Source organism: Leptonychotes weddellii, chromosome 7 (assembly GCF_054177405.1).
Source record: "Leptonychotes weddellii isolate Sample4059 chromosome 7, ASM5417740v2, whole genome shotgun sequence".
Lineage (NCBI taxonomy): Eukaryota > Metazoa > Chordata > Mammalia > Carnivora > Phocidae > Leptonychotes > Leptonychotes weddellii.
The window spans coordinates 53,806,736-53,820,352 of record NC_138375.1 but is presented as its reverse complement, the minus strand read 5'-3'; the positions used below and the strand labels follow the sequence as shown (position 1 = coordinate 53,820,352).

At 39.2% G+C, this 13,617-nt stretch overlaps 1 non-coding gene across 1 annotated transcript; it reads right to left on the bottom strand.

Moving 5' to 3' along the window:
- Nucleotides 1–8,229: 8,229 nt before the first annotated feature.
- LOC115944371 (U6 spliceosomal RNA) lies at nt 8,230–8,336 on the bottom strand. The gene has a single exon (XR_004078925.1). It is a non-coding gene; the product is annotated as a U6 spliceosomal RNA (small nuclear RNA).
- Nucleotides 8,337–13,617: the final 5,281 nt, after the last annotated feature.

Below are 13,617 nucleotides of genomic sequence, written 5' to 3'. Positions count from 1 at the left end.
TATTCTCATCTGGGTGATCTTGGCCATTCTCATGAAATCACACCATTTTAATGAAAATGATTCTCAAATATATATCACCCATCCAGTCTTCTCTTTGAACTTCACACCCATATACTTAACCATCTCTATGTTTTCTCAACTTAAATGACTCCTATGAATCTTAACGGTCATATGACCAAAATTCAACTTTCAGTTATCCTCCAAAATCCTTCTTCAACCTTCTACCATCTTGATAAATGGGCCCATAATCTACCTTACTTCAAATCAGAAACCTGAGAGACATGCTGAACTTTCTCTCCTTTTTTACCCTCCATCCAATGGATACACAAGCCTTCTCTCTGCTCCTTTCAAAGCTAACCTCAATAGATTATGTCTCTTCATCCCTCTTGCCACTTCGCTACCCTAAATCTCTAGTATCTTTTACCAGGGCTATTATAATAGCCTCCTAACTAGTCTCCTTGCTTCCATTCTTATCCATCTCCAACCTGTTCTTCACACAGCAGCCAGAGTGGCCTTCTCAAAGTATAAATTGGACTATCCCTATTCTGCATAAATTAGCATAATGGTCACAATAATTACAACGTTCTACAAGGCCTCTCAGATATGGCTCAGCCTAACCCCAACCACTTCTTAGAAATCTCAGCCCTTACAAGTCTGGTTTGGCTTGATAGTAGGTTATAGTGAGGGAGTATATGTGAGAGATTTTAAAGTCCTTATAATAATAGCTACTATAAGCCCAACTCTGTACTAAATGGTTTACTTACAGAATTTATAATCTCAAACCACACTCCCCTGCAAGGAAGGCATTAATATACCCATTCTACAGATGAAGAAATATAGATGTGATGTCACTTAGCTGTTGACTGGAAGAACCTGGACTCAACCCTAGGTCTCTGTCACTTCAAGGTGGACCCTATATCTAGTTTATCTCTGTGTGCTACTTAATGTCAAACAAATATGCTGCCTCAGAATCAGTAACTATTTGGGTTTTTTTTTTTTTTTAGATTTGTTTATTTATTTGACAGAGAGATAGAGCCAGAGAGCACAAGTGGAGGGAATGGCAGAGGGAGAGGGAGAAGCAGGCTCTGCACTGAGCAGGGAGCCTGATGCAGGGCTCGATCCCAGGATCCTTGGGATCATGACCTGAGCTGAAGGCAGATGCTTAACCATCTGAGTCACCCAGGTGCCCCCAGAATCAGTAACTATTTGAACCGGAATTTGAACCCAGAACTCCAAAGCCTGGGCTCTTTTAATGCTACTGTGATAACTCTTACTCTTCTACTGAGAAGTCTTCCATGGAGACCAGGAAGCCACAAGAATCATGCTGGCCACGCAGAAGAAATGTTAAATGTCTCTCTTAGTGATAGTCAACCCTGGCATCATAAGCTCATGGAGAACTTTCATAAAATAATGATGTGCAGGCCCACTCTTCAGGGAGTCTGATTGAATTGGACTATGGTGGAACCTGGGCTCCAGATACATTTTTTAAAAGTGCTCCAAGTGATTCTAACTTGTATCCAGAATTGAGAAGCTGTTTTCTTTTGGTTGGAAGGTGCCTGGTTCAAGTTGAGATGATCCTCATGGGCTGTTTCTCCCTTTTTAAGCCCACTGGCCTGGCCAGGTGAGGAGGCAGCCTCAGCACCTGGTTAACTAGAGTCTGATGGAGAGCCTATATCACTTCCTAGATGGTACACTTGGACAAGGGAACACTTTGAGAGGCAAATATGATAAAGGGGGTTTCTAGAGACTATTTGGTTACACAGAATCATTTGAACAATAGTTTCAGATCTCTTCCAAAAATTCACTTCATGGTGAGCAGGTTCTGAGGAAATGTAATCAATTCCTACCCTCTTCCAGCAATTTCTTTTCAAGTAGGTGAATGGCTCCTGAAGGTTGAGGCTGTCTTCATCCCTAGGGGCAACTTTGAAAGTTTGGTTAAGATCTGCAGGGAGTTTGGGGGAAGGATGAGGAATTAAGGATAAGGCTTGGGTAGAAGGAGACATTAATAAATTCTCTCACTTTCCTATTCCACTGAACTGCCTTTGTACAGACTTGAGATGATCCATCAGCAGGTTAAACTGGGAGTTAAAATATACTACTTTTCATTTTAAGGAGGAATAGTAGTCACATTGTTTACAGTCTGCAAATCTTATCCTGTAATGCAAAGATTACCTCAACAATGGGCAACCTTCCTCCTCTTCGTTATCACATAATCCCTGAGTATTGTTAATAGCATCAAAATAACTGGAGTCTAAGTTTACTCCCTTTATAATGGTAGAGCTGTATGATTAAAAACCTGAACTCTGGAGCTTGATTCTTTAGCAGATTAGGTTCTTTAGATTCTGAGAATCTCTTCCTTACCAATGGAATATTTTAGGAAATTTACTTTGCCTCAGTTTCTCTGCCTATAAAATGGGAACTCTATGTGGATTAAAATAATCAATATGTGTGAGTACTTACAATAGTTCCTGGCACTTAGTAAATACTATATAAATATTTATCTTAAAATATTATAAAATACACCCCACAACCAAGTGGATTGACTACTAGTTTGTCAAACTTCCATGAAAAATTTAGGATAACATTCAGTCTTTGAGTTTGGTGGTATTCCCTATCTTATATACATTTTAATATGAGGTAGAGAGTAGAGAAGACTTCTCTATGATATTCTTATCATCTTTCAACTCATCAAAAAGCCTGGGTTATTAGCTATGGGCTTCTGGGGTACTCCATGTAGCATCACTAATGCCAGGAGAGACCCATAACATCCATCCTTGGGCACTATTTCATCTGCTTCCATGCTTTCTTAATCCTTTCAATTCCTTTGTTTCCCCCAAACTCCACTCCTTAGCCTCCACTAGGGTTCTGCCTAATCATCTGCTTAGGCTGGCATAATTTATCATTTATTCATGTCTCTTGCTTCCAACACTGTTTAAAGGTTGGAGGTTAGATCTTGAGAATGGATGTAGGAAGGCAAGAAGATGCTCTCACCATGGTTTGGTCACAGAATGAGTCTCTACATGATAATCAGACCTTTCATTCTATCACTATTAATTGTTTGCTGGTGTATCTTTTTAAATTCAGCATCATTATAAAATTTTTTCTCTGCCATTTATTTTCTTGGATTGTTATGTGTCGAATTTCATGTGAGGTATATCTATCTCACTGTGAAATCATAAATAATAACTGCCATTTACTGAGCACCTTACCTTGTACTATACACAAACTATATTGACACTGTATATACTAAGACCCCTCAAAAGTAAGCAGGTGTTATTATTCTTATTTAGAGTCAAAGAAATCTAGTATAGAGGGATTCCTTCATCTACATGATATTGATTTTCAAGACCTTAAAAGGTGAATCACTTCAAGAACCACAGGCACCAAAATAAGTAAAGACTGCTTTAACCACATTTTAACATTTATTCTTGAAACATCACAGTGAAGCATTCATTATCTTTCCCATTTTTTAAATAGGAAAACCAAATTTGAGAGGATTTAAAGGGCATGCCGTAGGAGACATAGCTAGTACAAAACTGGACCCAAAAGCCGGGTCTCCTGACATGAATCCCACATCCTGCCCACTATACCAGTTGTATATACAGCCCACATTTCTTTGTGGCTTTTCTTAGTGCAAAATTGGAACCTGGCATGCAGTAGATTATCATCATATATTTTTTGAATAGATGAATGAGAAAGTGAAGACTGTCTTTAGTCTCTTCTTCACCTCTTTTCCATGCACCCCCTAGATGGCTAATCTTAGTTGATACTTAGCAATTTCCTACCCTGTGGCTCTCGGGCAGCTTCCTGTTCCCTGTTCCCATTAAGAACTTAGCCATCTTTTATCCCATTCTTTCTAGTTTATAAGAATGTAAACTATAAAACCAGTTAACATTTATTAATTATGTACTATGCATTAGGTACTTATCATATTAAATCCTCATAGCAAATGTAAAGGTTGAGGATTATTATTTCCATTTACAGAAGAAAAAACCAAAACCTTAAAAATTACATGACTTACAGAGCTAGAAAGTGTGGGATCTGGCATCCTATCCCAGATTTATCTGACTCCTGAAGTTGAAGGCCATACTTGCTGAACTCTCCTGCCTCCACACAAAGCTGACAGTGACTGCCAAGAGTTTATTTTTTTACTCATCCCTCCCAGAAGACACTTGAATTTTAATAAGGTCTTTCAACACTTTAGCCCAACAATTCTCTAAGTGAAGTCCATGGGCCTCTGGAGTCTTTAAGAAACTTTTAGGAGGTCTTCAAAGTCACAACTATTTTCATAATAATACTAAGATGTCATCTGCCATTCTCACTGAGTTAACATTTGCACTGATGATGGAGAAGCAACTGTAGACATAACTGCTGCCACTTTAGAACAAATCAAGGCAGGATACCCAACTATCATTGCATACTTCAACACCACACACTCATGGGAAAAACCAAAAGGCAGTTTTCTTAAGATTATCTATGATGAAGCTGTATTATTAGTTTTATTAAAATCCCAACCCTTGAGTACACATATATTTTTTAAAAATTTATTTGTTTATTTGAGAGAGAGAGAGCACACAAAGGGGAGGCAGAGGGAGAGAGAGAGAGAGAAACTTTAGCAGATTCCATTCTGAGTGCACAGCCCAACACAGGGCTCAATCCCATGACCCTGAGATCACCACCTGAGCTGAAACCAAGAGTCGAAAGCTTAACCAACTGTGCCACCCAGGTGCCCTAAGTACACATATTTTTAGTACTTTCTGTGACAAAATGGGAAGCACACATAAAACACTTTTGAGGCACACCAAATTCTCAAGAAAAAGCACTTGTGAGATTTTTTGAGCTGTGAACTAAACCAGCCACTTTTGCCATGGAACACCATCTTTTCTTGAAAAATTGACTGACAGACAAACTGGTTATTCAGACTTGAGTATCTGGCACACATTTTCTCAAAAATGAACAAAGTGAGTCTGTCATTTCAAGGAAAACTGCTGACGCTATCTGATTTCAATGACAAAATTTGAACTTGTGAAAATTAGAAATTTAAAAAATTTTACCTGCCACCATGAGCTTGACAAGTTTCCAATATTTAAAGATTTTTCTTTTAAGATCAGTGGTGATATTAATAGACATGAGATTTTTTTATATTGTATAATAAATGTATCAACATTTGGAAGGGACGCCTAGGTGGCTTAGTCGTTCAGCATCTGCCTTCAGCTCAGGTCATGATCCCAGGGTCCTGGGATCGAGCCCCACATCCGGCTCTCTGCTCAGCGGGAAGCCTGCTTCTCTCTCTCCACTCCCCCTGCTTGTGTTCCCTCTCTCGCTGTGTCTCTCTCTGTTAAATAAATAAAATCTTAAAAAAAAAATTTGAAAGATCTGCATAACTCAGTGAATCAATATTTCCTAGATGATTAATATATGATATTACAGAACCATGCATGGGTAAAAGATCCATTCAAAGTGCAGGACAGATCAACGGATTTTAATGTAATAGAGTATGAAAAGTTCATTGATATGGGGTCAGGTTCCATACTACAACTAACCTGTTTTGGTGTACTAAAAAAAATCACCACAGTTATCTAAAAAGTCTGTTGAAGTACTCCTCCCTTGCCTAATTACATACTATGTGAGGTGGGATTTTCTTCATAACCTTCAACCCAAATAACATATCACAACAGATTGAAAGCAGAAGCAGATCTTAGAATGCAGCTGCCTTCTATTAAGCCAGACATTAAAGAGATTTTTGAAAATGTAAAACAGCGACAGTCTTCTTAACCAAATATATTTGTTTTAGAAAATATATTTATTTTTCAGAAAAATATTATGTTAATATATGATGGTGTATTGTTTTTTTTTTTAAAGATTTTTTTTTTTAATTTGACAGGGGGCGACACGGTGAGAGAGGGAACACAAGCAGGGGGAGTGGGAGAGGGAGAAGCAGGCTTCCCACCGAGCAGGGAGCCCAATGCGGGGTTCGATCCCAGGACCCTGGGATCATGACCTGAGCTGAAGGCAGATGCTTAATGACTGAGACACCCAGGCGCCCTGGTGTATTGTTATTTTAAAAGAAATTAATGAACTGAAGTTTTAAAATTTTCTCAGTTTTAATTTCCAATATGGCAAATATTGAGAGGTATAACTCACACAAATGAAAGCTCTTTGGGATACTCCATTATTTTTAAGAGTATAAATGAGATTTGAGACCAAAATGTTTGTGAACCACTGCTTTAATGCAAGGAAGTGATAATTTGAGTAGTTCTGATAAACCAGTGGACTGGGCATTGAGTAAGAGAACTTTTTATCCTCTTTCTAAAAACCAAATGTACAATCTATGCATATTCCTCTGAGAAAACTTGCTCCCAGGAAATCCCCAATCAAGACTTTGGGTTGCATGCTCTCCCTACATTACCATTTCACAATGCTCAAACAAAAGCTCAGCATGGCATGCATTTAATTCAGATTTTTTCATGGATCATGACCTTTCAACTATAGGAGTCAGCAAAGGGAGGGGATTTCTATATAGTACCACTGGGAGGGTATCTTTCACCCCCAATGTGAATCTTAGTCCAAGAACATTTCTTGACACGTTCTGAGAGTCTGTATCTAATTAATCACCTCTTCAGACACTTGAGTGGACAGCCCTTGGGGCAGGAAGGGCGAGGCCTGGGAGGCAAAGCAGAATAAACATCTTAATCCAAATCAAGACTGAGGACAGCTGTCCAGGCTGTCTTGTGGCCACAGCTCACAGGGCTGCTGCTTCTACTTTATCCCTTGAAAGTGCCTCCTTCCCTCTCCTTCCCATGCAAGCAGCCAGTCCAGTGTATGAATTTGTGGGTTGGATTCTAATTGCTAGCTGTGCTGGGAAGCCCGCCTCCCTCTAATTCAGCCTTGACACAAATAGCTAGAAAGTTCACTTGCAAAGCCACAACTCCCATAGCAATGCCCTTGGGGGTTCCCTTCTAGAGAGAGAACTTCTATTCCTTTCAAGTCAATAGCTACTTACCAAGCACCTATTTGATACTTAGCACACCCTGTGAAAAATGAATCTGAAAAACAAATTTGACAGAATCATAGAGGCTTGGAGTTTCTAGGTTTGTCATCATAGCTCTACTCTCACACAGGGCCCACCAGCCTCTACTTGGACCACTTCAGTGATGAAGACCTGGCTGCCTCTTCAAGCATTTTTAGAGAGCTTTAGTTGGTAGAAAATTCTTTCTGCTTCTCTAGGAGAGGCAGCATAGCACAGTGGTTAAGGCACATAAACCTGGGTTTTAATCCAATCTCAGTCACTTATGATCTTGAGCAAGTTACTTTATCTATCTATGCCTCAGTGTCCTTATCTGTAAGAAGGGAATAACAATACCCATCACACGCTGTTGTTGTGTTAAAATAAACTATACTTGTGAAATATATTGCCCAAGTCCTGGCACAAGTTAAGTGCTTATTAAGCCAGTTCTGTCATGTAGTCACCTTTGACCTTTAGCAAATTTGTTAATTCAGATCCTTTTGTAACTGAAATAATACCTACAACTTAGGGTTGTCAGGATGCATCCCTCATTAGGAACTTACTAGTTTTAGGACATTGGGCAAGTTATTTTAATCTTTTAAGCTAGATTTTTTTTTTTATCTGTAAATAGAGGTAGCAGTGCTTGCTACCTAAAGGGGTTTTGTGAGAAATAGAGTATATAAGATACATTTTAACTCTGTGCTTGGTAAACAGTAGACTTAATTAGCATTCACTTCCATCCATTTGCCCTGAGAAATGTCTCCCTTGCATGGTCTTTTGTCCACTATTTGGATCTACACAGACTAAGTCAAATCTTTCTTCCAGTTGGATCCTTCATTATAATGTTTCCCGTGTGTCTTCTTTCCTCTGGTGTATACTTCTCCAGTATCTCCAAAGCATTTCTTGCATAATGTTTTGAGCTTTTTACCATCATGGGAATGTTTCCCAGATGACCTCTAGTTTGTCAAGGTTCTTTTCAAAATATGATGTTCAGAATTAAATGTGAAATTCCAGGTGAAGATTGACCAGCCCAGAACAGTTTGAAACCATCATCTTCATTGTGTATGATGCTGAATCTCTTTGAATGGGACCCAAGATTAAGTGGTAGACTTGCCATATTATTAATTCATATTGAGCTTGTAGTCAACTTAAGTCATAGTATTTAACTGCTGTTAAAACATGTCTCTCCTATTCCATACTCATGAAGTTTAATTTAAGAAAGAAAAAACATGGAACACCTCACAACTTTATGTGTCATTCTTGCACAGGAGCTAGGCTAAACTTCTCTCTATCATTCCAATATCAGTATATGTGCTGTTGAAGTGAGTATGTTTAATTTTTTTAATCATAAATATAGGATTTTTTTCTTGATCTCTGATAAAACTGGTTTCATTATTTTGACTCATTCTTCTTACCTATTTCTTTTCAAATAAATCTGGATTTTGATATCTAGCATATTGCCTACTTGTTGCATTCTCTGCTTACATATTTAATCAGAATGTCCTTTATTTAATTTAATTAAATTGTTGAAGAAGATAGGCCAAGTCAGAGCTCTGTACGGTGAAAGAGAGTGCACTCCACCCCCATCCAGGTGGATTTTGATCAACATTATGAAGGTCTGGTCAGTTAAGTGCCTATAAACTTTCTGTATTGTAATACCATCCAGCTCTCAGTTCTTTACCATTTTACATACTCCATGCTTACAAAATGATGAAATGAAGTGATCTCCCTTCTCTATGGCCCAGGGGAAAGCATATAGCTGAGAACAGGGATTCAAATCTTTGTTCTTTAACACACTTATTGGGTGTCATGTGGAAAGTTACTTAAACTTACCTTTGATTTTCCCATATGCAAAAAAGACAACACTATTACATTCCTCACTGTTTACTGAGAATATTAAGAATGGTGATAATTAGAATAAAGTCTCCATAATATGTAGATATTGCTTGTTTCAGTAACTGGACTGGAACACAGATTATCTTTGTATATGTTTTAAACATACAGATGAAGAAAAGAGGCTCAGAGAAGTAAAGTAGCACCAAGATTCAAACTCATATCTGTTTTGCTTAAAAATACATTATCTTTCCACAATGTTATGCAACCTCACTGAGAATTATCTGTATAAAGTGCTTTCTGTTATAAAATCCCAGATTGATATGAATTGTTATAATTTAGTTTACCAGTTAGAAAAGACAATTAGGTTCATTTAGCATAATTTGTCCTCCATGAATGCAAGTGGCTACTGGTGATTACAAATTCTCCTTTTTATATACTCACAAATCACCTTTCAATAATCTTTTTGCTAGTTTTTCTTTTCTTTTCTTTTTTTTTTTTTACTTTAGATACAATAGGTTTATAAATTCTAGAATTATCCTTTCTTTCTTAGAAAAATTCTAAATATTTATCCTTCTCTGGGTTTCTGGTACTTCTCACATTGAAAAATAGGCCATGTTATTTTGTGTGGGTTTTTTGTTTGTTTTTGCCTACAAAATGCTTACATATAACTGTGAGAAACTAGACAATAGGGTAAAGAGTTACACAAAATATAGTCAGGTATTAAAATGAATGACAGAAATCAAGAATTGTCCTAGATGGTCAAGAAAGTGATCAAATATGAGCTACAGGTATCAGCAAAGACCTCATGGTAAGGACTGTAATTCTAGACTCCAAAAGATCAGTACTTGATTTTTGAATTTTCCATAATCAAGCAAGGAAGCACTAATTGTGTTCCTTGAAGACTCCAGGAATCTGTTTTCACTTTCCTATGCTTACTTGGGCTCCTTCTATCTGCATTGGTACCAAGTAGCAGTGCCAACTGTCAGAGCTAACTAGTTCACTCCTGTTGACCTGTGGTCCATGAACTCAGATACACTTTGCTGAGAGAATCATCAGTAGAGCCTGGGGGGAAACCTGTGTTGACTAAAAGCACATGGAGTAGTTACTGCCCAGAATTCCTGGGAAAAAAAAATGGAGCTACAAAAATTCCAGGCACTTTTGCCCAAAGTCTGTAGGTTTTTATTTATTTATATATTACAAACATGTATTCAACACTTACTCAATATTGGGCACTGGGCTAAATGTTGGAGATAAAAAGTCAAACTCAACATGTCCTCTAGGAAGTTTCTCATAGAAGATGAAAACTCAACTTTTAGTTGAATTTTGAGGAGCCACCTACTATTAGTTGGATGAAAATGTGAACAGAGGTAAGGTATACCAGAGAGTGGAAACAGGTAAGGGAAAGGAAGCAGAGAAGCATGAAAAACCTGTCCAATTTGGGAAACTAAAAATGCTTTTAGGTGATTAGACAGTACATTGACTGTGAGGGAGGGATGGGGGCAAAGATAGAGGAGTGGTCAGGAGCCAGATGGTGAAGAATTTTGGTTGCTAAGATAGGGAGTTTGAACTCTTATCCTGGAAGTTGTTTTGGCCCACTGAAGGAATTTAATCAGCAAAATGAAATGATTATAACTATGCTTTATTTTTTTATTATGTTATGTTAGTCACCATACAGTACATCATTAGTTTTTGATGTAGTGCTCTATGATTCATTGTTTGCATATAACACCCAGTGCTTTAAAAAGATGGCTTTTATTAGAGGTGTGTAGAGTAAATGGGAAAAGAACCATTCTGAAACCCAGAGAGTCCAGTTAGGAGGCTGTGGCAGTAATCAGGTTAGAAGCAATGGCTACTGACTAGAGCAGTGACCATTAGTGGGAATCAAATAGAGGGAACAAATGCAAGTGATATTAAAGGAGGTAGAATTCAAGTCCTCTGTGACAAGAAGAATGACATGGGAAGAAAGGGGTAATAGTTAAGAGTCTAGGACAATTCTCACATTTCTTATATGGCTCACTGCATTGCTTATGGTTCCTTTCATTGAGATGGGGCATGAAGTGGGAAGATCAATTTTTGGTTGGTAAGATGATGAGTTCAGTCTTTGACATATTAAGGTTTGGGGAGGGAGGAAAAGATGGCGGAGGAGTAGGGGACCCTATTCCAAACAGTCCCCAGAATTGAGCTGGATATCTACTAGACCACTCTGAACACCCACGAAATCAGCCTGAGATGTAAGAAGATATATCTGGATCTCTACAAACAGAATATCACAGGCAGTTGGCTTCGAGGTAAGAAGCAGGGAGCTGTGATTCCACGGGCAGATATCAGCAGATAAACAGAAGGGGGAGGGAGCCTTCAGGATCCTGCACTGCCAGAGCGCGAAAGCCTCCTGCGCTGGGGAACGGGCACAGACTCGCTGACCGGTAGCGATGGGGAAAGGACTTTAGGGCAGCCCCCTGGGCTGAAACCTGGAACGATGGGGCCACACGTGTGAACTGGGGGCAGCTGGTGGTTTTAGAAGCACAAAGGGAAAAGACGTGCCCCAACCTGGAGGCGAGGACTAGGAGTGTTGCTGAGGGGCACACAACCCAGGACACTGCAGTTTTTAGCAGCACAGACAGAAACAGAGATAGTGTGGCCTGGAGAGTTCACTGAAGAACAGACTGCAATTTCTCTGTTCTGAGGCAGAGGGTTGGAAACGGTCTCTTCTGCTCTGACTCTCGGAAGAGACGCAGAAAGCCACCAGGGAAAGCTGCCAGAGAACAAAAGCCCCCCAAAAACGGTTTCCACTGAGCCCATCCCCCCACACACAGGGGGCAGGGCAACTCTGAACAGGGTTGCCTGAATAACAGCGCGGCAGGCCCCTCCCACAGAAGACAGGCTGGGAGAACAAGAGGCCGGCAACACTTGGGTTATAAACAGATGCATCTTGCTTGGGTTATAGTCAATAATTTGGACTCTGTACATTCCCTCAACCACCCCTCAACAGAATGACTAGGAGGAGGAACCCCCAAAATAGGAAAGACTCAGAGACTGTGACTTCTGTCACAGATTTACAAATGGATACAGATATAACCAAAATGTGGGAAATGGACTTCAGGGTAACAGTTATGAAGACGATGGCTAGAATGGAGAAATTGATTAATGGCAACATAGAGTCTCTAAGGGCAGAAATGAAAGCGGAACTGGCAGCACTTAAAAATGCTATCAATGAGATCCACTCTAATCTAGATACTCTAACGACTAGAGTAAACGAGGCAGAAGAACGAATTAGTGATCTAAAAGACAAACTGGTAGAAGAGAAGGGAAAAGAGGAGGCCTGGGAGAAACACCTTAAAATCCATGAAAACAGAATTAGAGACATAAGTGACACCATGAAACTTTCCAATGTCAGAATTATTGGGATCCCTGAGGGGGTGGAGAGAGAAGACTAGAAGATACATTTGAGCAAATCATAGCTGAGAACTTCCCTAATCAGGGGAATGAAATAAACATTCGTGTCCTAGAGGCAGAGAGGACCCCTCCTATGATCAAGGAAAACAGACCAATGCCCTGGCATGTAATAGTAAAACTCACAAATCTTAGAACCAAGGAAACCATCTTAAGGGCAGTTAGGGGGAAGAGATTCCTTACTTACAGAGGGAGGAACATCAGGATAACGTCAGACCTATCCACAGAGACCTGGCAAGCCAGAAGGGGCTAGCAAGACATATTCAGGGTACTAAATGAGAAGAACATGCAGCCAAGAATACTTTATCCGGCAAGGCTGCATTTAGAATGGATGGAGAAATGCAGAGCTTCGAAGACCAGCAGAAACTGAAAGAATATGTGACCACTAAGCCAGCCCTGCAAGAAATATTAAGGGGGTTTCTGTAAAAGGAGAAAGACCCCAAGAGTGATATAGAACAGAAATTTACAGAGACAATCTATAAAAACAAATCTTCACAGGCAACATGATGACAACAAATTCATATCTTTCAATAATCACTCTCAATGTGAACGGCCTAAATGCTCCCATAAAATAGCACAAGGTTGCAGATTGGATAAAAAGACAGGACCCATCCATATGCTGTCTACAAGAGACTCATTTTGAACCTAAAGATACATCCAGACTGAAAGTGAAGGGATGGAGTTCCATCTTCCATGCCAATGTACCTCAAAAGAAAGCTGGGATAGCAATTCTTATATCAGGCAAATTAGATTTTAAGCTAAAGACTGTAGTTAGAGACACAGAAGGACACTATATCATTCTTAAATGGCCTGTCCAACCAGAAGATCTAACAATTGTAAATATTGATGCCCCCAACATGGGAGCAGCCAACCACATAAGCCAACTGTTAACCAAAATTAAGAGTCATATTGATAATAATACGTTAATTGTAGGAGACCTCAATACTGCACTGTCAGCAATAGACAGACCATCTAAGCAGAAAATCAACAAAGAAACAGGAGCTTTGAATGACACACTGGACCAGATGGACCTCATAAATATGTACAGAACATTCTACCCTAAAACAACAGAATACTCATTCCCCTCGAGCACACATGGAACTTTCTCCAGAATAGACCACATACTGGGTCACAAATCAGGTCTCAACTGATACCAAAAGACTGAGATTATTCCCTGCATATTCTCAGACCATAATGCTTTAAAACTGGAACTCAATCACGAGAAAAAATTTGGAAGAAATTCAAACACTTGGAAGCTAAAGACCACTCTGCTTAAGAATGTTTGGGTCAACCAGGAAATCAAAGAAGAACTTAAACAATTCATG